This window comes from Podarcis filfolensis (genome assembly GCF_964270895.1).
Source record: "Podarcis filfolensis genome assembly, chromosome: 17".
Taxonomy (NCBI): Eukaryota; Metazoa; Chordata; class Lepidosauria; order Squamata; family Lacertidae; genus Podarcis; species Podarcis filfolensis.
The window spans coordinates 21856040-21877255 of record NC_139621.1 but is presented as its reverse complement, the minus strand read 5'-3'; the positions used below and the strand labels follow the sequence as shown (position 1 = coordinate 21877255).

General features: G+C 40.7%; 1 protein-coding gene across 31 annotated transcripts in view; it reads left to right on the top strand.

Annotated features, from left to right (window-relative positions):
- The first annotated feature begins 2290 nt into the window (after positions 1-2290).
- The window catches only part of PTPRD (protein tyrosine phosphatase receptor type D), a 1143290-nt gene continuing 1124364 nt past the window's right edge, over positions 2291-21216 (top strand). For 12 of the 31 annotated variants that reach the window (XM_083592700.1, XM_083592695.1, XM_083592694.1 and 9 more), the window contains exon 1: positions 3112-3298. The gene's annotated coding sequence lies outside the window, so the exon portion shown is untranslated. Of the gene's footprint in view, positions 2395-2482; positions 2887-3110; positions 3299-21216 lie in introns of those variants that run through there. The other 19 variants (XM_083592685.1, XM_083592684.1, XM_083592722.1 and 16 more) reach the window with 5 other exon arrangements.

Genomic DNA, 21216 nt, shown 5'->3' with positions numbered 1-21216 from the left:
GACACTTCCATCAGAATTGGAGGGGAGGGAGAGAAGGTTAAAAACTTTCCTCCCCCTGTGCTGTTCAACTGCCCAGGGAACAACACCTGAAAGTGGTGAAAAGGAGAGTGAACTACATAAGGATTTTTATCCTTATCAGGTGTCTCCACAATGCATGGCTGATCTGAAGGCAGCCCTGTTCAGGGAAGTTTTTAGTGTGTGTTATATTGTGCTTTTAGTGTTTTTTTGTTGGGAGCTGCCCAGAGTGGCTGGGACAATCCAGACAGATGGACGGCATATGAATAAACAAATATCATCATCATGATCATCAATGGCATGGTATGGTGTGAGCCATGTTAAATTAGTCAGTGGGCCAGAATCAGCATGGGGAGTGCAATTTGCACCCTTCTGAACAAGAGATGCAGGTGGGGAGGCATGTTTCTTGGAGACTATGCATACTGACCGGCGAATGTGCACATTGCCCAGAGAATGCACAAAACGGGAGTTGATGTGTGCCCATTCCACAGAGCCTGTGGGGAAGTTATGCATAGTGACAGGGAAATGTGCACACTTTCCTCTTCGGGGAAGGATTATGTACAAGACCTGATGGATGTACATACAGTGGTACCTCGGGTTAAGAACTTAATTCGTTCTGGAGGTCCGTTCTTAACCTGAAACTGCACCACTTTAGCTAATGGAGCCTCCCGCTGCCGCTGCGCGATTTCTGTTCTCACCCTGAAGCAAAGTTCTTAACTCGAGGTACTATTTCTGGGTTAGCGGAGTCTGTAACCTGAAGCGTCTGTAACCCGAGGTACCACTGTAATGGCCGTTTGCTTTGCACAGCAACGACTCAACTTACCCCTCTATCTCTCCCCCCCCCCCCAAAAAAAGACACAGACTTCTTGCAAGGTCCTTAAGTCTTGTGCATTTTCTCCAGGTAAAATTGCCCCGGACATTAACAGGGTGAAGAAGAGCCTTTAAGTGGGGGGAAGCGGGTGGAGAAGCCGCTTCTCCTTTGCTCCGAGAAGGCTGCTAAGGCGAGAGGGCCGCAGCGTGAGGCGGCGGCGGCGGCCCCGGCGAAGCTGAAGCCCGAGGAGAGTTGGGAGTCGAGGCGCACGCTTGAGCAGCAGTCAAAAGCTATGATATCGACACGCTCAGCTGCATCTTGTTAAAAGCTTCCTGCGGGTTGGCAGAACGAAATCTTTATTTAAAACACACAAAGTATCGTCAGGGGAGAAAGAAGCGGAAGGGGGAAGACGGCGAGGGGGCGGGTTAGGTTGGAAAGGGGGAATCGACGCGCTCTCTCGGTGAACCCAGCAAGCGAGGGAAGCGAGCGAGGGCAACCGGCAGGAGGAGCACACGCCGTCGCCGGGTCGGGCGCGCCCGAGGCGGCAAGCACCGGCAGGGCGGGTCCTGTTCGGCGCTGCCCTCTCGTCCGACGCGCTCTCCTTCCCTTGTAAACGCAGCTCCTTGAGGGAGAGCGAGGGCCTTCCTCGTATTAATAGCCTGGGAATCATCTGTGCTTACACCTGGAAGAGACCGTGAGGGGGGAGGCGGGAAACCAGGCAGCTCCTCTGAAACCACCCATTCCCAGCCTTCTTAAAAGTGGTGACTAGGGTCATTAGCACCGTGAAGGTGTATTATTTTCATGCCTTATTAACTGCTTCATCGTCCAGGGCGGCGCGGGGGGGGGGGGGCAAGAGGACATAAACCCGCCAAAGAGAGAGGGAGGGAGCGGCGGGTTTTAGGACAGCAGGGAGCTGGCCGTTGTATCTGAGCGTAACGGGATAGCGGAGAGAAGGTCCGTCCGCCTCTGGGCCCCGTTTCCCCTCACCAAACGGAGCGCGCGCGCCTCGAAGTGCGCCGGCGGGGAAGGAGGCGCGAGGCAGAAAGTTCATGAAGATGTATGCTCTCTCTCAGCTTGTCTTTTCGCAGGGCGGGGGACAACCTCCCACCCCCACCCCCCACCAGCCAAATCGCGGGTCTTATATGAGGGGGTCGCAAAAGGGAGAGGTGGAGCTGCTTCTTGTCAGGACTGAGAGGAGCGCGGAATAAAGTGGCGCCCGAGGTGACAAGCGTGAGAAAAGGAGGGTCACTTTCCAGCGAAACCGCCTTTGTGTTACACGTGTCCCCCCACCCTCACAAAGCATTCCGACACCTTCAACCTGCCGCCACCCCTCTTCTCCCCACCCCTCTTTCTTGGTGGTAAAGCGCCAACAACCGTCTCGAGACGATAGTTTTTTCCGCTCCCTGGGCGGTCTTTCCTTCCGCACCTCAGAGCGCCCCCCTCTTCCTTTCCCCTGCGGCTTTTGGCCGAGTATAGGCAGGCACCGGCGAGCGCGAGAGAAAGAAAGCAAGAAAGCGCCTCGCCTCGAGCCACTGCCAGCCATCAAGTGGCTCGTTAAGGAAATGCAGGTGAGTGTGAGGAGAGCGGCTTCAGCTGCTGCTTCTGCTGCTGGTAGCGGCGGCGGTGGGGATGAGCCCTAGCGAGGGAAAGAGAGAGGAGCTCGTCTTTGCGCGTGCAAGGAAGGGGACGCTTTTTGTGTGTGCGTTGCTGCCGCCGCCGCTGCCGCCTCCTTTCCCTCTCGCCGGCGGGAGGAGCGCGCCGGTTGCCCCTCTCTCCCCGCGCCCTGCATGGGTTTCTTCGGAGGGCTGCTCTTCCACAGCACCGGCGTCGACTCCCCGCTATCCGTTTGCTCCGCTTCTGCCAAGGAGCTCCTGACTTCCCAGCCTCCGCGCGCGCTCGCGCGCACACACACAAACACACACTCCTCCTCTCGCCGTCCCTCGCCTTTTATTTATTTATTTTGCCCCCTTCTTCTTTCTTTTAAAAAAAGAGAAATCTTTCTCCTCGCCACCACACTCCTCCTCTTCTTTGGCAGCCTCAGCGCGAGGGGAGAGTTGCAGGTACCGTCTTCGTCTTCTTCTTCGCGCCCTGGCAGAGCGGCGAATTGGGCACGGCGCGCGCGAGACCCTCTCCTGAGTTATTTATTGAGGGGTGGGAGAACGGCACCCGCTTCGCAATTGCGAGGAGAGAGGGAGGGGGGGAGGAGAGCACTTGAAGCGCCCGCCCGCCCGCCTCTCGCCCCTCCTCCCTCTCGCGCTCTTCTCCCCCTCCCTCCCCCGCACCCAGCCCTCCTCGCACCCGCAATCTTCTCTCGGCACCAAAACAAACCTGCTGGGCGTGTGACATGTGGTTGTCTTTGCAGTTCATTCGTGGCCTTTGTGGAATAGGAGCACTGCTCGTAAGGTGACCGGCAGGAGCGGAAAGGAAAGACTCCTTAAGATTTTCCGGAGAGGTCCGAGCTGGCTGCATTTAGTAAGTCGGTTTTCTTTCCTCCTAGACTCTTCATTTTGTGTTTTGCCTCTTTCATCCCGTCTGCCCCGTAAGCAGATGCGATGCTGTACATACAACATCGCGAGTCATGTAACTTAGGGGCGGCGGCGGCGACCATTGGTAGTGTGCATGGGGTGGGGGGCTGGGGGGAAAGAGTGCATTGAGCTTTCTTTATTCCTCCTTTTTCTATATCGTGAAGCTCAAATGTCAGAAGAGTTACAAGAGCAATGCTGTTGCTTTTGCTGGAGATGTTAAGTCCCGAGTTAGGACATATAGGAACATTCATCTGAACCAGCCCCCCCTCCCCCGTTTTCCAACAAAGAGATGTTCTTCAGTAGACACCTAGAGGATTTTAAATGGAAAGGTAGCACTAGGTGTCAGTTAAGTCTTCAAGTACCAATACATGGTAGCAATACAGTCTTGTGGTTTACTTGCTTCGATACAGTTTGTCTTTACCTTAGCCCCATTCTTGGCTACCCTTGCCTTTTGAGACAGATTCTCAAATGTTAAGCATTGCCTACATCAAAACAGTGTTTTGATTTGAAAGTGGCACACGCAGGACACAACTTAGGCTCCAGATGCGGTGTTATTTTGTGCTGAGAATCTGTGTGTCCTGTGGGAGAATGAATTTGGACAAGGCCATGGAGGCTGTGTGATTGAGGTTAGTTAATGACAAGGAAGTAAAAGCTTTGCCTGACACAAGGGGTACCATCTTGCAGCCTAAGAAACATCTCTGCATAAAAAAAAAGTTTTAAGAGCCTTATTCCACTTGGGTCAGACAGACGGATTGTAGCTGGTTTGGTTTGGGTTTTGTTGACCACCTGAAGGGGATCTGAGGATTAACTGATTGCAACTGGACGAAATAATGAGCAGTGAACATAGCCAATCCCAAAAAAGAGTGTGTACACACAAACACATATACACACACACACACACAGAGAGAGAGAGACTTTGTTTTCAAATATTTAATAAAACCTTTGTCAGTGGAAATAGAGTTGAGTCAGTTCTGAATGTACTAGGTTGAATCAATAACATCTCAGCATTCTTTGTTATTGCCAAATGGATTTTGATTAGAATAATTTTGTGCTCCTAGGCAAAAAAAATTGGTACATGCTGTGGATCGCAATATCTACAGTCATGAATTAAACTCTCTTTTTTTTCAAAATAGAAACTACCTGTATCATGAAAGATGATGTGGCAGCAAAAATTATTTAATATGAGTAATGCTTTCATTGTTTTAATATTCCCAAGGTATTGAGGATTCACTATTTTCAGAGTTCCAGTATCCTAGACAAACTATATTGAACATGCATTGTTCCCAAGTTCAAGTGTGACCATTAATGGTTGATTTTGAAAGTTTCCTCCTTGTACTACTGCCAATGGCTGTACTGAAACATGAAAGTTTTATTTCTTGCAAAACCAGTTTTCTCACTAGCACTTCTGATCAGATTTGTAATATGCACTGTGCTAAGGCCAATTAGGCAAAACTGGCTTAAGATATTAATACTAGCACAAAGTATTGCTTGGCATGTACAGTTAAGTCAGAATTGCTTACAGTTACCAAAAACATAATGATGGGAGTACTAGGAGAGCGTAGAATGCTAGTTCTAGGAAGAATGAATTAATGTTGGCTTCATGGTAGCTGGATTAGAATAGTTTTAAACAGCAGCATTTGTGGCCACCTAAAGGTTATTTAATGGTCTTTGAAACATGAAACAACTGAATGTAAGAGAGCTTTTCTTCCAAAAAAATAAGTGTCTTGTCAGGAATTGTATTGAGACTACACGAGATGGTCAGGTTCAGTTGGCTTATTAATAAAAGTGGTTCACAACACATTAATGTATTCAGCCAAGCCAAGGGATTTGTTTGCTAGTTTTGCAGAATATTGTTTAGCACAGCAGTGCTGACTATTGTTGTTTGAGACTAGGATGCATTATCATTTTTTTGAAGTATTTTCTGGAAACTTTTTCTTCCTTTTTTTTTTGGCATGTTCTTTGAATGAGCACACATCTGATGGGAATGCTGAACCCTGTCTTTGAAAATTATATTTATATCGCTGGGATGACATGATATAATTTTCCTGAATTGTATACTTGTACATATCGTGTTTAATATCATGCAATTACATTTTGATAATATAAAATACAGGTGAACAAGAAACTGTTGTGGGCCAGTGCATTAGGGCACAGAGGAATTATGGGGGTAAAACCTTCTTCCCCTTTTGTGCTGTAAAGGTACTTGCATTTTTGAAGAGGATAGAATAAAGTTGCTGGTGTCAGCAGTAATGCATTTCATTATGCAATTGTTCTTGTTATTCAGATCAGATAATGGCCTGATGAAATACATAAGCAGTCTACAGGGAATGAATGATTAATTTCTCTAACGTGTGCTTACTATAGGACTTCTAATAAAGTACTGTCTACCAGTTCTTGCTTACAGTTGCAGTTAGTGGAGAAAAATAGTATTCTGTACTTACTGTTGTTGTGTTAGTAGCACTCATTTATTCTGTTAAATAAAAGAGGATCCTGAATTCAATAAGTTTGGCCTAATTCGTAAGAATAATAAGGTACAGCGATGACCCACCAATTCATTTTGTGTAACCTGTGGGTGTTCTGAATAAGCAAAAATCAAGCAAGCATGATGCTCATGTAAAAACGGCATATGAAACATATTGTTAAACACAGAATGTCTAGCTATTTCTTATAACTAGGTGTACCTTTTAATAACTTTCTTCCCAAGTTAAAAACAAGCAAACATCCTAACATAACTACTAATGACTCGAACACAAAGCATTCTACCAGTTTCAGGAGTACTCTTGAAAATTATTGAAAGTATTCAGTAAGTTAGATTCTTATTATTTGTCGTCCACGGGCATTGCATTTTAAAAAGTTTTATGTTTAGTATGTGTCATGAAAATCGACTAATCTGTTTAGGATAAGCCGTGAGGATTCTTTTTTTTTTTTTTTTTTTTTTTTTGGAGCAAAAGAATTTAATTTGTCAAATCAACTCCATGAAAAGTAGCATAAACAGAGATGTTAAGAGTATCAGCTGTTGGAGCCGGTTAACAATGTAAGGTTTCACTGAGTTCATTCCAGCAATCTTCTGCACCCCCACCCCAATAGTTATTGTTGGAGTGACAAATTTTGTAAAGTACTTAAGCTGACATTTTTTTACCTCCAAGAACTAGTAGATAATTCATATACCTTAGAGGTCTTTCAATCCATTTTACATTTGTCTCCCTCCCAACAAACAGATGCTTTTTTTTTTTTTAAGTAAAGCATAAAATGCATTTTTATTTTTGAAAGTTTTCCTGGTTTTCTTTCATCAGCATGAGGTTTTCTGGTAGGATCTTTGTTGAAGTTGATGAAGAACTGTTTGTTTTAGGCAAAATTAAACTGAAGGAATAATTGCATCATTTGGCAAGGCTCTAAACCTTTCTGGGTTTGTAATGTAAATTTCAGGGTGTTTTTCTATATAAAGTGAACACACCCAAAATCAAGAAGATAAAGGAAAGTCTTGCTCATAATGGGTATCTCAGTAGTAAAGTTTTGGATTAGCACAATATAATAATTATTTTTGAAATTCTAAGAACAGAACTTGTGCAGCTTAATCTTATAGATCTACTAAAAGATCATTGTCAGTTCAATGGGACTGATTCTCAAGTAAGCATGCATAGGATTGCAGCCTTGGTATATGAAGTACTTTATATGAGTTTTGTAGTAATAGCGGCTTTGATACCATAACAGTATATGTATTATGTAGTGTATTTGTATATGGTGACCTGAGACAACACTATAAAGTGCAATGCTAGTATTTTTAGATACATTACCAAGTCAACATGTTTTAACCGGCAAACTACTGTGTTGTGGATGAAACTGGGTTCTCCAGTTTATACTAAGATGTATGAATTGAAGTTCAGCTGAGCATTTGGCCCTAGTTAAGTTAAGCAATTGGCCTATTAAAAATTTAAAGAACCACTTCTATTAATGCTATCATTTATCAAATTGCAGTGAATTTTTCAGTTGTCGGCCACTGTTAACTAGAAGTGCAATTCCACAAATTGCAGCTGCTATTAAATAAGTTTGATGTCTTGTGGCAAGTATAAAAGCTGCAAATAATTCAGTTTTATCAAAATAAATGATACAAAAATTCAAAGCACAGTATGAACAATGCTCAAAATTGATAAGTAATTTGTTGTAATGAAGCTGTGTAGAATGCCTGCGAGCAATGAGCAGTGTGACATCCTATTCATGATTAATAGATATTCTTTATGGGCCCCATCCCTTAATCTCTAGGACTGTAAGTGACAATAAGATTAGTTTCTATATATCAGGAGTCATGGATCAAGTGTTCACAGAGCATAAATTTTATGTAGGTGGCAATTTGGACGACTTTGGACTGGGGAGCTATGTACTGTAATCTTCATATGGGTTTGGTATGTAGAGATGATATATTTGAGCAAATCTAAATTGCATAGGTAAAATGATGCTAATGACACTTCATCAACTGAAATATCTACCATGACAGCGATATGACCTCTTTATTAATTCAATTACTTTGTAGAGCGTTAATATATTGAAAAGTTTTACAGTAAAGAATGCAGTCACATGGAGCACGTTGTACTTCAAACATCCTTAACTAGAAGCGTAATACCTGGATTTTAAATGGAGCTGATGGCATCAGAATGTAAAATACAATTCAGGATTTGGAGCCATCCACAAGTATCACATTGAAAAATGACTTGCTGTATACTGAAACTCTGTAACTTAAGGCATGCAAACACTATGTAACATGCTTTAGGTAAGACACAGAGTTGCAAATTTGGCCTTTGTTTTTTCCCTTCCAGGTTGCTCTTTCCCTTGTGTGAAACATGAACGAGAGCAGGATATTTATTGTGCAAACTGGAATTCAAGGCAGAATAAGGCTGAAATACATATACATACCTATTTGGTATGGAATCTTATTGGGCACAGTGGGGCTTCAATCCGAGTAAATATGTATAGATAGCCATAGATTTGGTTTAAAAACTAATGACCAGAGTTTCGGTTCTTCCAAATAAGATATAATTAAACAAAGGGTGGGGGGCTTTTAGCTTGTTGTGCCCAAGTTTTTACTAAGCCCTGGAAAGAAACATGAGAAGCAATTGATCATGCCTGCTTTGAGAGAGCACGTAAGCACCTGTGCTTATGAGAGGTACCTTGACTGCTGTACTAATAGATGTCCTCCAGTTTCTCAGTTGTGTTCCTTCTCTGAGAAAGAGGCTTCCACCCACCAGCACCCCTTCTCAGGGCAGTTGAGTATTTCTTTAGAACATCCGTTGGTGTGGAGACCTGAGCTTACAGTGTTGTTGTGAGATGGCTAAGGATAGTGGTAATAATAATAACAATAATAATAATTTATTATTTATACCCCGCCCATCTGGCTGGGTTTCCCCAGCCATTCTGGGTGGCCTCCAACAGAACATTAAAATACAATAACCTATTAAACATTAAAAGCTTCCCTAAACAGGGCTGCCTTCAGATGTCTTTTTCTTTTTTTACATATCCTTTTCTTTTTTTCATTACTTTAAATTAATTAAAACATATGCAACAATTACAGAAAAACAAAAAATAAAACAAACAAACATTTAGAGAATGGTCTCTGAGAACAGCAACAAAATTTTGTCAAAGTATGTATTGCTAAGACCACCACCATTTTAACAAACACCAAATAATGGATAGGGTACCATCCTTTGCCTGGATCGTTGGCCATAAAGAGAAATGTATATTGTATCAGTGGCAGTTATGGCCTACAGGAGATTGTATATTACATGTGTTTTTCTTACCAGTCAATGTTTATCCAGCACTCTGCAACCTCCCTGGTGGTGCATTTTCCTGATCTCAGAAAGCTCCATGGAAGGAGCTACCTCATGACACCTTCCTCTGGGCTTTGATTAAACATGGGCCTCCAGGAAAGCTGTAGAGTTCAGACCACTGGTGAGATTATTTGTAGAATGAAAGAGTGTGGACACTCATAATCACCCCCTTGACCATCTCAAAATTAAGGTAAATACATATAAAATATTGAACCCCACCCATAGGAATTTCGCTTAACATATGCTCTCTCCTTTGATAATCTCCAAATACAATTTTCTCATGTGGAGAATAATTTTTCTTTCTTTTTTTTAATGCAGGATGACAGAGCCATATTTCCCTCAAATATTGTGCTTGATGTTTCCTTTTCTGCACAACCCACTATCAAATACTGTATTTTCATGGAAAATAACATGTTGCATTAAGTGTCCTCTCCACCTTGCCAATGCTGGAGTCCAGATGATAGGCTTGTTAATATATGGGCATTTGCTGATTGCATTAACGACAACTGAAAGCCAGTGTAGGATAACAGCTATTTCAAACTTGGTGAACAGAATAAATATTGGTGATCCTGAGGGGGTCACATAATCTAGGTGAAGCATTGCAGGACTGCTGAAAATGAAGATACACAAGGGAACTTTATTTTGCCTAGGCAAGATTTATCTCCCTTCTGGTCCTGTCCCCCCCCCCCCAACTCCAAACACTCAGCTGGACAAGCCTCTTTTAATAAGTGTTTCTGTGACTCATAGCTATTTGTCAAACTCTTGCTAATGTTGGTAGTCTTATTCAGCACTTCATATGCTTTGTCCAGGGAACTTAAGACATTCTCCTTGAATTGCACTTATGGTTAAAATGTGTTGGTGACTTCAGCTACAAGAGATGGGAACAGGGTAGTTAACTCCAGTTTTATATAAAAATCAGGGTGGGATTGTTCACATTGGATAAAGGACATGATGTGACACAGAATTGGAAGTTACAATTTTTTATGATTGTATGTTTTTATTTTAAGTTTAATAATTACAATTCTGCCTGTCTTTGGCAAAAAAGAGCCCAATATAGCTATAACAATATCAATATGCTATATTAGTACAATCAATTCCTGGTTAAGAGGACAGGCACACACATTTTCTGCATATAATTTTATTTTATTTTATTTTGAAATAAAAATGCAGGAAACAGAACACACACACACACACAACTATAACAATACAATTAAAGGAATAAATAAACTAATTAATTCTAATATAATTAGAATCACTCATGAGACAAGTGAGTCAATGACTATATATATATAAAATGTATGCATTGTTGTCAGAAGAAAATATAGCTAACTGCATTCCACTGGAATTTTATCAGAAATGTGAAGTGCTTCTGCGCATGAATTAAATGGGAACCATGGTGCCATAAACCACACACACACACATGAGGATTCCTGACTTGCTTTACTTTCTGAGTAAATTTTATATAATGATTGTCTCCCAAACATAATGAATTTATTGCTGTTTAGATGGTTGATTTGGAGACTTCCAACTGCATGCTTTACACATCTTTGTTCCTGTATAGCACTGTTTAAAAGGTCTTTGTGTTAGGAATCTAGGGTTATTAGGTTCAAAATGATGAATAAACATATCTTTTGGGATTACTGAGATCTAATGTGGATAAATTCCTAGCAGTGATCAGAAACCAAGTTCCCATCGAAGGTGAAAGTATGAACTAATCTGTTTGCACTTTACAACAATACTGGCGATAGTTGGGGTGTATTATAGGAAGTCTTGCCTACTGAGAACTTTCAGTTGTATCTAGCTTTGGGTTGTATAGCAGGCATGGTGTAAATACACTCCATCTGATGGTTTGAGTAACATATATTACATCTTTGTCATCTGTTTCTATGGTAAAAATAATTACAGTTCTTTTCTGGTATGGGCAGGGGGGATTGCTCTGAATATTTTTGGGAGGGAGTTGCCACTTTCCTTACTAAGTCTCACTAGGAAGTGCAGCTAGTGGGACGCTGTGGAAGAGCCTCATGTCACTTCCCAGAATGCCTTGCAAGTGATGGGAAATGATGTACTGTAGTATCACTGGCAAGTCATTCAAGGGAGTGTAGGGGGTGGCAAGCTGTGAAGACAGTATTGCACCCACCAGGAATAGTGTGCAGTTTTCTTTTTTATGTTAAAAAAGCAAGTAAAATCGGAAAGCCTTTGCTTACCTTGACCAAGGTTAAGTGGCAGCCCCCTCCAGAACCCCCTGCCCCATAGTTTTTCATGATTTTCATATCACCCACCCAACAAATTGTTAAAATAAATTTTTAGCACAGATCTACTTTAACTACAAGTGATAATAGTGTATACTGTAGCAAATACTGTCTTGCCATTCATTAAAAAATCTATGCTGTTGGGTTGTCAGTGAAAGGAAGAACTTCTCATGTCATTATCCAAATTAGCTATGCTAGAGCTTCACTTTTTAATGATTGTATATTTTGGTAATAAACTTTTCGCACCATTCTGACATGGCTTTTCATGGCAAACCTATTTCCTTACTGAATCTCTTTTGAAAAAATAAACTCATTTGCATTTGTTCATTTCAAATTTATTTCCATAGAGTTCAAATAATTCTACTTCAATAGTTTCAAGAATTTTCATTGGAGGGCAGTGACAGTTAATTTATTTAGAGATTAATAGTTCTTATTTAAGAGAAAGGTGTATACCAAAGTTTGATGCTCTCAAAGTGTGGACTTAATTTTTTTTAGGTTGTCTAATAGAACCAAACACTGCTGCAGAAAGATTCCCTAGGTATTATAGTTGCCCTACTCATTGATTACCTACTCATAGAATGATATCCAACAAATATTGATTAACTGCTGGGCGGGAAGCCTGATAATACATAAGGAGAGCCCAACTAGATCAAATGAAAGGTCAAGCTAGTCCAGCATTTTGTTCTCACAATGGCCCACCAGATACCTATGGGTAACCCACAAGAAGAACATATGTGCAATGGCACTTGACCGCCCATGATACCCAGGAACTGGTAGTAGGGGGAAACTCCATGGCCATTGTTACTAGTAGCTACTTACAGCTTCATCCTTCAGGAATTTGTCAAATGCTCTTTTGAAGCTATAGAAGTTGGTCACCTTCACCAAATCTTCAGGTAGCAAGGCCCCCTAGTACTTTTCCTTTAAAGCTCAACCTAATCTTGAACTTCAGTGTTGGCTTGTTATGACGAGTATGCCAAGTTTCCTGCCAGATATTTGTAGCATGAATGTAAAATGTGGCGGCAAAGGGAGTGAGCGAGTGCCAACCAAAATCGCACTTCCCACTTTTTTGCCTCACTTACCGCTCCTTCATTTCTGTTCCTGTAATTTTTGTTTCAGCTTTGCAAAGAAGAATAGGGTTCTGTTCCAGTAATGGTTCTTGTCTACAAAAGCTAGAGAATGAATGTGAAGAGCAGCTTTCATCTGCCTTCAAAAACAAGGGATGTAAATCTTCAGACTATACAAATGATGCTCATTTATGTGAGAGCTAAATAAATTACCCATAGAATCTGAAGTGCAATGAATGAGCATAGACATTCTGGAAATCCTTGACCTTCCCGCCAACTTTTATGCTATGTTGATATTTTGAAAATTAGGAAGTAAATATGAAAGGACAAAAAGGATAGTTCCTCAAGTGGAAATATGTTAACTGACTTCTTTAATAGTCACAAACTTTAACATTGAAATGTTGCATATAGCTGTCCATGACACTTAGTGATGTCATTGCAAAGGCAAATCTAACAGATTATATAGCATTGTGCAGTCATCCCCTGATAGGCACCCCTATCATTTATTTTATTTATACAAATATTTATATACTGCTATATCACCAAAATGTATCAAAGTGGTTTACAACAGTAAAAATATGCCTTGCTTAAGAAGGAAGAGGCTGCTGTCAGGGGAAAACTAGGGCTTATGGAACCATATCAAGACCAAAAAAAGTTGTCAAACAGTACTCTAAAGATGTAAATGTTTATATAGCTAAGATGCATATATCTATCTATCTCTATAATCTTTCTCTTTCTCTCTCTCTCTCTCTCTCTATATATACATATACATAGATATAGATATAGATAACTTATTAGACATAAAACTAATTGGATATGAAGCTTATTAAAGATACATAACTTATTAGAATCACTATTTTAAATCCAACAATTAAACTGAATAAGATATGGCACAGTCCTAATAAATACAAATATGCAATGTGAAGTTTTGTGATGGAGAGCTCATTCTGTATGAATTTCTTTTAAAATAACAGAAGGCAAATTGTGAAATCCAATCAGGATTCAGTGAAAATGAACACCCAGTTAAGTGTGTGTTGTTTCTGCAAGTATCAATATGCTGGCCATCGTGCCTACAAGATCTAAAGATTTCTAAAGTTTCCACCCTGAGGCCAGCCTATTGATTCACACACTACTTATATTTTAGGATGATAGTCCTGCTTTAAGTACAGAGTACTGTATATAATTAGATGCAAGACAAACTGTGTCATTTCTTTGTAATTATAAGTGAACTTTCTCCATCCATTTAGAGGTAGTGATTTACTTCAGAGGTAAGCTTTATTTAGGCATCCAATTTGCAAGTGTGTGAGCAAACATGCCAGGGGAAGTGAATGCATGATGTCCTGCTAAACTCTGCTCCTTTCAGTATATCATCGTTGTACTGTTTCTCAATCCTCTGTAAGCAGGAGGGCAGATGTCTGTGGCATGAGCTTCCATGAGTAGAGGAGGTTTCCTATTTCTGATCTTTGCCTTCAAATTCTTAGAGGTCTGTGAACAGTACAGTGGTGATGCACTAGAGGGCACAGAGCTTGGAACCTCCTTCCCTCCCCTTCACATGTTTACTTATGCTCTTGAAAATTGAACCTCCAGCCATAAGGGTTTGCTGCAGTGTGCTTTCCCTGTTTCATCTGATGAAATCATCTGGCATCCCTGGAAATGCATTGTTTTCCAAATAGGAAACATAAACAAACATACAAGTGAAAACCAAAATTATGTTAGATGACATTTATTCAGCATAAGGGTCAGAGAAATTCAATAATATCTGAAGATGCCCAAAGAAAAAGTGTCTGCATTGATATGTCTGTATCATATCTGATATCTGCATAGGGAACTTTGAGTGACATTTATATCTACTGAGCTAGGTGGCCTCAGTGCTTGCAAACAACTTTATCACAAAAAGTCATGCTCAGATGATTTCCCACCACACTGTGGGCGAGAAGTCAGAGAGCTATAATTGCATGATTGGTATAATGAAACACAAGGACCAAAGGAGCTGAGAAGTGCCTGGTGGGTGCGATTCAGTAAATATATATATTTGTGGGTCCTTGTGTTAATAAAAATGTAGAAAACCTGTGTGCTTTATGAGCTTTGTGTGTGTGTAACTGCATTTAATGAATCAAAATTAGGCACAATATTTGCAAGCAACACATCTTTTTCTCTTCTCCTCCCTTCTATAACTACATTTCTGTAGCAATTACTATGGCAAAAGCTGTAAAGCTATTTGAAAGAAATAGGATCAAATTGGAGCTTTCCTTCACTTGCTTCAAATCAGAATGGCATGGATAGTCTGAGAAGAACAGGGCATGGGAGAACTAATCCTACACTCTGAACCATTCTCACTTTTTTCTTGCTGTGTCTGCACTGTTTTTCTAAAGAGTGACTGTCACGCACAGCTCTGATCATGATGTTGGAGAAGCCTGCTCCAAGCATCCTGATACCAGGTTTTGGAGTAGTTATATGTCAAACAAGGTGGAATGGTGATAGATCTCTGGCTGGATTTCCTGCTAGGTTAGAGCTATGGTTTTCAGGGAGAAAGAATTTGATGTATGCCATAGGGTAATCCTTAACAATGCTCAAAATTAGCCAGGTGCCAGGTGTATTCTGCCCAACATCTCCACCATCTGTGGATTATTCAATCTGGACTGTTTTCACACACTAATGCCACATCCTGTAGAATTCCATCAGCTATATTTTATCTGTAGAATTCGAATGAATTTCAGGAACCAAAATGCTTTTTTTCCGGGAGCAGTCACCATTAAGGAAATGTGGTTGGAACAGGCCAATAAATATGTGAAACTCTCCCTGGATCAAGTGACTTTTCTTCTTTAAGTTGTCAGTGTTCTTAACCCAGCTCAAAGTTGTCATCTGAACTGGCCAGATGTTTAACTGATAATCAACCCCAGTCAGTCCATCATTTGAAAAATAAGAGCCGTCTTACCCCAAAATGTCAACTAAACTTTGGAGAACAGCTGCCAGGAAGTGTAGGTAATTCTGAGCTAGATGTGTCAACAATCTAACTCAGTTTAAAACAGGTTTCTGTGTTACTTAGCTAACAAAATGGATGTTTTATGAACTTCCATACTATTTCCCTGTCTGCACTTTGTCACTGTAGCTACTGCAAATGACCTGAAACTTCCTGAAGTGGCAGCTATAGTAGTGAGTGACTGAAGTGAGCAGAAGCACCCTCTGTGTCTTTAGTGTCATAAATTCTGGTTTAGCAGATTGTATGATAGGCAGAAATCTGTATATCAGTGCTCATCAGTTGGACTCACAATTACTGTAGCAGGCTTTGCACATGTCTCTTTCTAATCCCGTTATTTGATTTTCTCAAGTTGTGTTTCATTCACTATTTCACATTTTGGAGACGCCCATGGTACATCGTTCTTTCTGCCGGACTTTCCCCACAAAAGGCTTTGGGAAATTTAGTCTTTTTCACTCATAGACTTATGTGGATAATTTTATCATTTAAGCTGCCACTTGTTTCTGAGAGTATTCTAATAAATAGACTTTTGTGCACCTGGCATAAAAATCAGTAAATACTTTAAAAGCATTCTTCCTTGATCCTAATCTAGGGTCTCCAGCTTTCTCTGTTCTCTCAGTATTTTTTATTCTTTTTCATTTTTGCAGTCTTACCATTTCTGCATCTCCCCAGAAAAGAGACATATATTGACTGCCTGGTACATAACTCTCCCCTTTTCCCAGGATTTTCATTTAATGGTAGAGGTTCTTAACAAGTGTGCACATTGGATCCTGAGCTTTGGATCTCAGGCATGTTATGTCACACTCAGGGACTCCAGTAAAGAACAACCTACAGCAGCAGATACCTTTCACCACTGTGATGCTTTATCCTAGTAAAGTTGGGTAAAGACAGAAGATATGTCTTTAAGTCTGGCAGTAGGGTTAAAAAATGTTGCCTGGCAGCTGCAGTATTTTGGCAACATGGAGAGACTTGAGCATAGATGATAGAGTGTGAGGCTGAGCTAAAGCTGAAGAGGTGATATGCTTAAGAAGCTATGCATGTCTAGAATGGAAATTGTAAAAATCGTGACCCCAGAGGCAATAGTTAAGAGCAATAGGTAGACTCTTGCCTACCACTTGTCTACCACAGACCATTTCCCTCTGTGATTTTAGACAAGGGCTGCTGTGGCTATCACAGCTTGCCCCGTTCTGTTGGAATGCATGCTTTGCTTTGCTAGGAATTATTTTTATGCCTAATGGAGTTTTGGCTTGTTTTCAGCCCAGGAAGCAGTATTGCTCAAAGGTGGCATAGAGTAGTAGACATAAGTGAAGCCATGTGAAAGGAGGTAAAAATAAGAGGAAAACAAAACTGTATCAGTTGCCACTGACTTACAATGTATTAAGTGTAATTCTGAAGGAACAAATATGTTTCAATTAATGCCCCCTTCCTTCTTTACCACAATTGGTCTATTCCTTATGACACCATTGATGTACTGTGTATGGGTCCTCAACTCTTGAGTGTTGGCCTCCCCTTACTGTCACTATTGAGGGGTAGACCATATCCTACTTTTTAGCATAGTTGTTATTCTAATTAAATACACATCTGACAAGAGATACTATGTGAAGCATTGCTATTTGTTTTAAGCAGCTGAAGATGATGGGTTTGTTTGTTTGCTGTTTGCATATTCTTCTGTACCTTCCTCACTATATTAAAAAAAGGATTGGCAGTACCCTGAAGCAAGTTGTTGGAGGGGTTAAACTTACCTTCCCTGCAGCGAATGCGGTCATAAATTGTGAGCTGTGCTGTCTGTGCAGGCAGGAGGAAAACAGGGTGTAACTGATGACTACCCTGCAGCATATATTTAATTTCATGCAACTCATGGGACAATCAAGTTGGAATGGGTTGCTGCTGTTTTGGCTTCTTCACACCAGGGAAGTGGTGGTTTGAAGTTGAAGGAGTCAGACTATGTTCTGTCAGCATTTCCACCTAGGTTGCAACTAGGAGGAGAAGGGAGACATACGGTTCCCATATGAGAAGGATCTCCCTGGATGTTATGGCTGCCTGGATGAGATTACTGTCACTGTAAAATTAGGAAATGTAGAGTTGCTAGATATTGCAAAGGCCTAGGACAAGCATAGGCAAACTCGGCCCTCCAGATGTTTTGGGACTACAATTCCCATCATCCCTGACCACTGGTCCTGTTAGCTAGGGATCATGGGAGTTGTAGTCCCAAAAATCTGGAGAGCTGAGTTTGCCTATGCCTGGCCTAGGAGGTAGAGATTTGGATTTTAAACTCCCAGCTACCCATGAAGCTTGTTTGGGTGATTTTGGGCACATCCATAGCTTTGAAACAGCTCTTGCAACAAGAAAATGAGTGGGCAATAAAACTGATATAGGAAAAATGACAGATAACGAGTTTTAAAACAATGTCTTAACATCAACAAAGGAATTCCAACCTCTGAGTTGTTTTTAGTTTTAATGACAACAATGTAAGCAGGTGTCTCTCTTAGTGTGGATTAGAGAAAGTAGCCTTAGTCCCCCTTCACCTGCACTGCTTTCTTAAACAAATGTGACCTGTTTTCTTGCTAACACCTCTTCTTTTGTTCTTATTTTTCTAAGATGCATGCTTAAAGTCTGCATAACAAAACATGTTGTGCCTTTACAACTAGAAATCTGAAAACAATTCAGCGATGAATAGTCATGGGAATTCATTAATATTAGACACATTCTGATAAGTATCTGATGTATGATATCTTCCCATTCCCATAATCTCAAGTGTGAATGCTGCATAGGCTGATATTAGATAAAAGGACTTTAAGTGTTAATTGGATTATTTTCCTCCCAAACCTCTAATGTGTGTGCCTTTCTCCCCAATACCTTCCATTGCCTGCTGAGTTAACTTCAGTGTGCATTTAGTTGCAAATGAGAAATCTGAACTTGTAGAAAGTGCTAGACAGAATGGCTGTGTGATGCAAACATGACCACTAGGGAACTTTGTAGAACTGCTAGGCTACTTGTTACAAGAATAATTGTGTGCCTTTCTACAGTGAAGTTTTGAAGAATAAACATTGGCCTGGACAATCTTTTAGCAAACTGAACCCGATGTTATTAGAATTAAAACATCTCAGGTGGTGAGATGTAAAGTCTTGTTAGGTTTGTTGTTGTTGTTTAGTTGTTTAGTCGTGTCCGACTCTTCATGACCCCATGGACCAGAGCACGCCAGGCACTTCTGTCTTCCACTGCCTCCCGCAGTTTGGTCAGACTCATGTTTGTAGCTTTGAGAAATCCCTAACATGTTAGGTTAGGGATTCCTAATAGCATCTTTAGTAAGCACTATTGTTTCTGGGTTGGCGAAAGCAAGAATAAATGCATCTCTCGTCACCTGCCCAAAATGACAGAACTTCCTAGGTGAGATTCACCTAATCCCATCAGCGCAAGCCCTTCACAAGGACTTCCACTTCTGCAATGGGGCTTTCTCCCTCCTCCCCTTGTGGCCCCTTGCACCTGCTGATGGGGGATGGGTTCAGAAGAACCCCCATAATGTTGTGTGGGGATGAAAGAGTGGATCATTCCATCTGGCAAGCTACAATGCTCATGCTGATGGGACATTTGCTATAGCTCAACATTGAATTTCACCCCCAGGGTTCTATACCCTAAGCTAACAACTCCATTGCCACATTTTAGGTGGGCTCTGCTCTTTGTAGTTGTTTAACAAGCAGATAAAACTTGGCCCACCACCAGATTGGCAGGTGTTATGCCAGGACACAGAAATTGCCAACTTTATTGCAGCTTGGCCTTAACTAGCTCAAGTTCACTCATATCCTGCCCATGTCCCCAGCTGACTTTATATAATGCTGTTCATAAATGTTGTCATATAAGTGCAACTAAGTTAGTTCTTGGTATGAGCTTTCGTGTGCATGCACACTTCGTCAGATACACATCTGTGTATCTGACGAAGTGTGCATGCACACGAAAGCTCATACCAAGAACTAACTTAGTTGGTCTTTAAGGTGCTACTGGAAAGAAAAAAAAAAAATTTGTTTTTGTTTTGTTTTGACTATGGCAGACCAACACGGCTACCTATCTGTAACTGGTCATATAAGTGGACAGCTTGGAGGCAAATTTTAGTTAAGGCTATGATTCTTAGCAATAATATAATCTGAGGCACATATTAGGCAGATATTTTAAAGAAGAGGTGGCAGTAATGAAGAACCAACAGGGGCAGAATAATGTCATCAGAATGCATACCCTTGAAAAATCACATTTTTAGCACTTTCCTCAATTTAGCAAGCATTTTTGTCTTTAACCTATGTATATTTTTATTGCCAACACTCTATCCAACATTAATTTGTTGATAAGCAGCTTAAAGGTTAGAAGGTTTTCACTTCAACACCACATACCATCACATCTGTGCATTTTATTTATAGATGGTAAAGTGTTAATTAAGAGTTTTATTTGACCTCAAATTCTTACAGTTCCGCAAATGTATCTCTCTCCCCAAAAATTTCAGCTCAAGAACGGCATAGCATATGAATGCTGATCACATTTAATGCTGATGTTAACATATGGTCTAATTAAAAATTATAAAAAATAGTTCAGAATTTAAATAATTAAACCAAACTGTCATATGGGCATTTGAAATGTTTGCGGTTTTTTTCTGGGTGTTCCCCCCCCCCCTCCTTGACAACATAGCGGTGAAATCTTCCATCACGTCTGTTCCTTTAAAGTGCAAATTGTTCAGTAAGCAAGTAGGATATTTCAATTAGTATAAATTGTGGAAAACTTGTTCAGAACCATGTCGATCCTAACTTCTGGAAATGTTTCCAGAAGGTGGACTAAAAAGGGGGAGGACATCTTTCCTGGCAATACATGATGTCATTGGTCAGTGAAAAAGAACAATGGACCAGGGGGCAGTCTTGACTTGAACTGGGCTGGAAAGCGATCAGGCTTGACTTGCTCTCTGTACTTTATCCAAAGTTATGACTTCGCCTCCCCCTCTAATCCTAATGAGGGTTCAATGTATTTGGGAGTATTAATGCTGTGAGCTCTTACACCTTATGTTCAGCCTGTATATATATGTGTGTAAATGAAACCAAATCACAAAGGCACCACAGACACCACTGACCTTCATTCTAAGAAAACCCATCCCGAGGTACATCATCATCATCATTTTATTATTTATACCTCAAGTTTTGTGGATTGAAAGAGTAAATTTTTAAGCTGTTCCAATTTTAACGGAAAGGCAGCTTAAACTATTTAAAGTGTGGTACCAGATCTGTTATATCACCTGGATTGTTCTACAAAAGAAAGTTTGAATAAAAAGGATGTAATAAGTTGTCATTAACAATGGAGGAGAATTTTGCAGATTACTCCCTATACTAAAATAGCAATCTCAGGTATGTCATCCATCATAGATGCTATGCAATAAATTCACAAATCTACTAGTTTCTGAAATCCATTGTAATGTTGCTCAAACACATTCATGTAGAAATTCTCCATCATCTTAGTTTAAAAACAAACAAACAGGTTTTTTTGTTTTGTTTTAATTCAAGTCTATTCATGCAGTTGTTGAAGTTGTTTTTGTATTCTACTTCTATTATGAGATATTTATCAACATTAAATTTTGGTTTCCACTTGTCAACCTAGTTACACAGTAGAACAGAATTCATTTACATTTGACTTACTGCCTGCAATGTGTGCAGTATTCGTCCCAATTTTATGTCATCAGCAACTTTAACAATCTAGGTCAGTTATAAAAAGTATGAAACCGCAGAAGC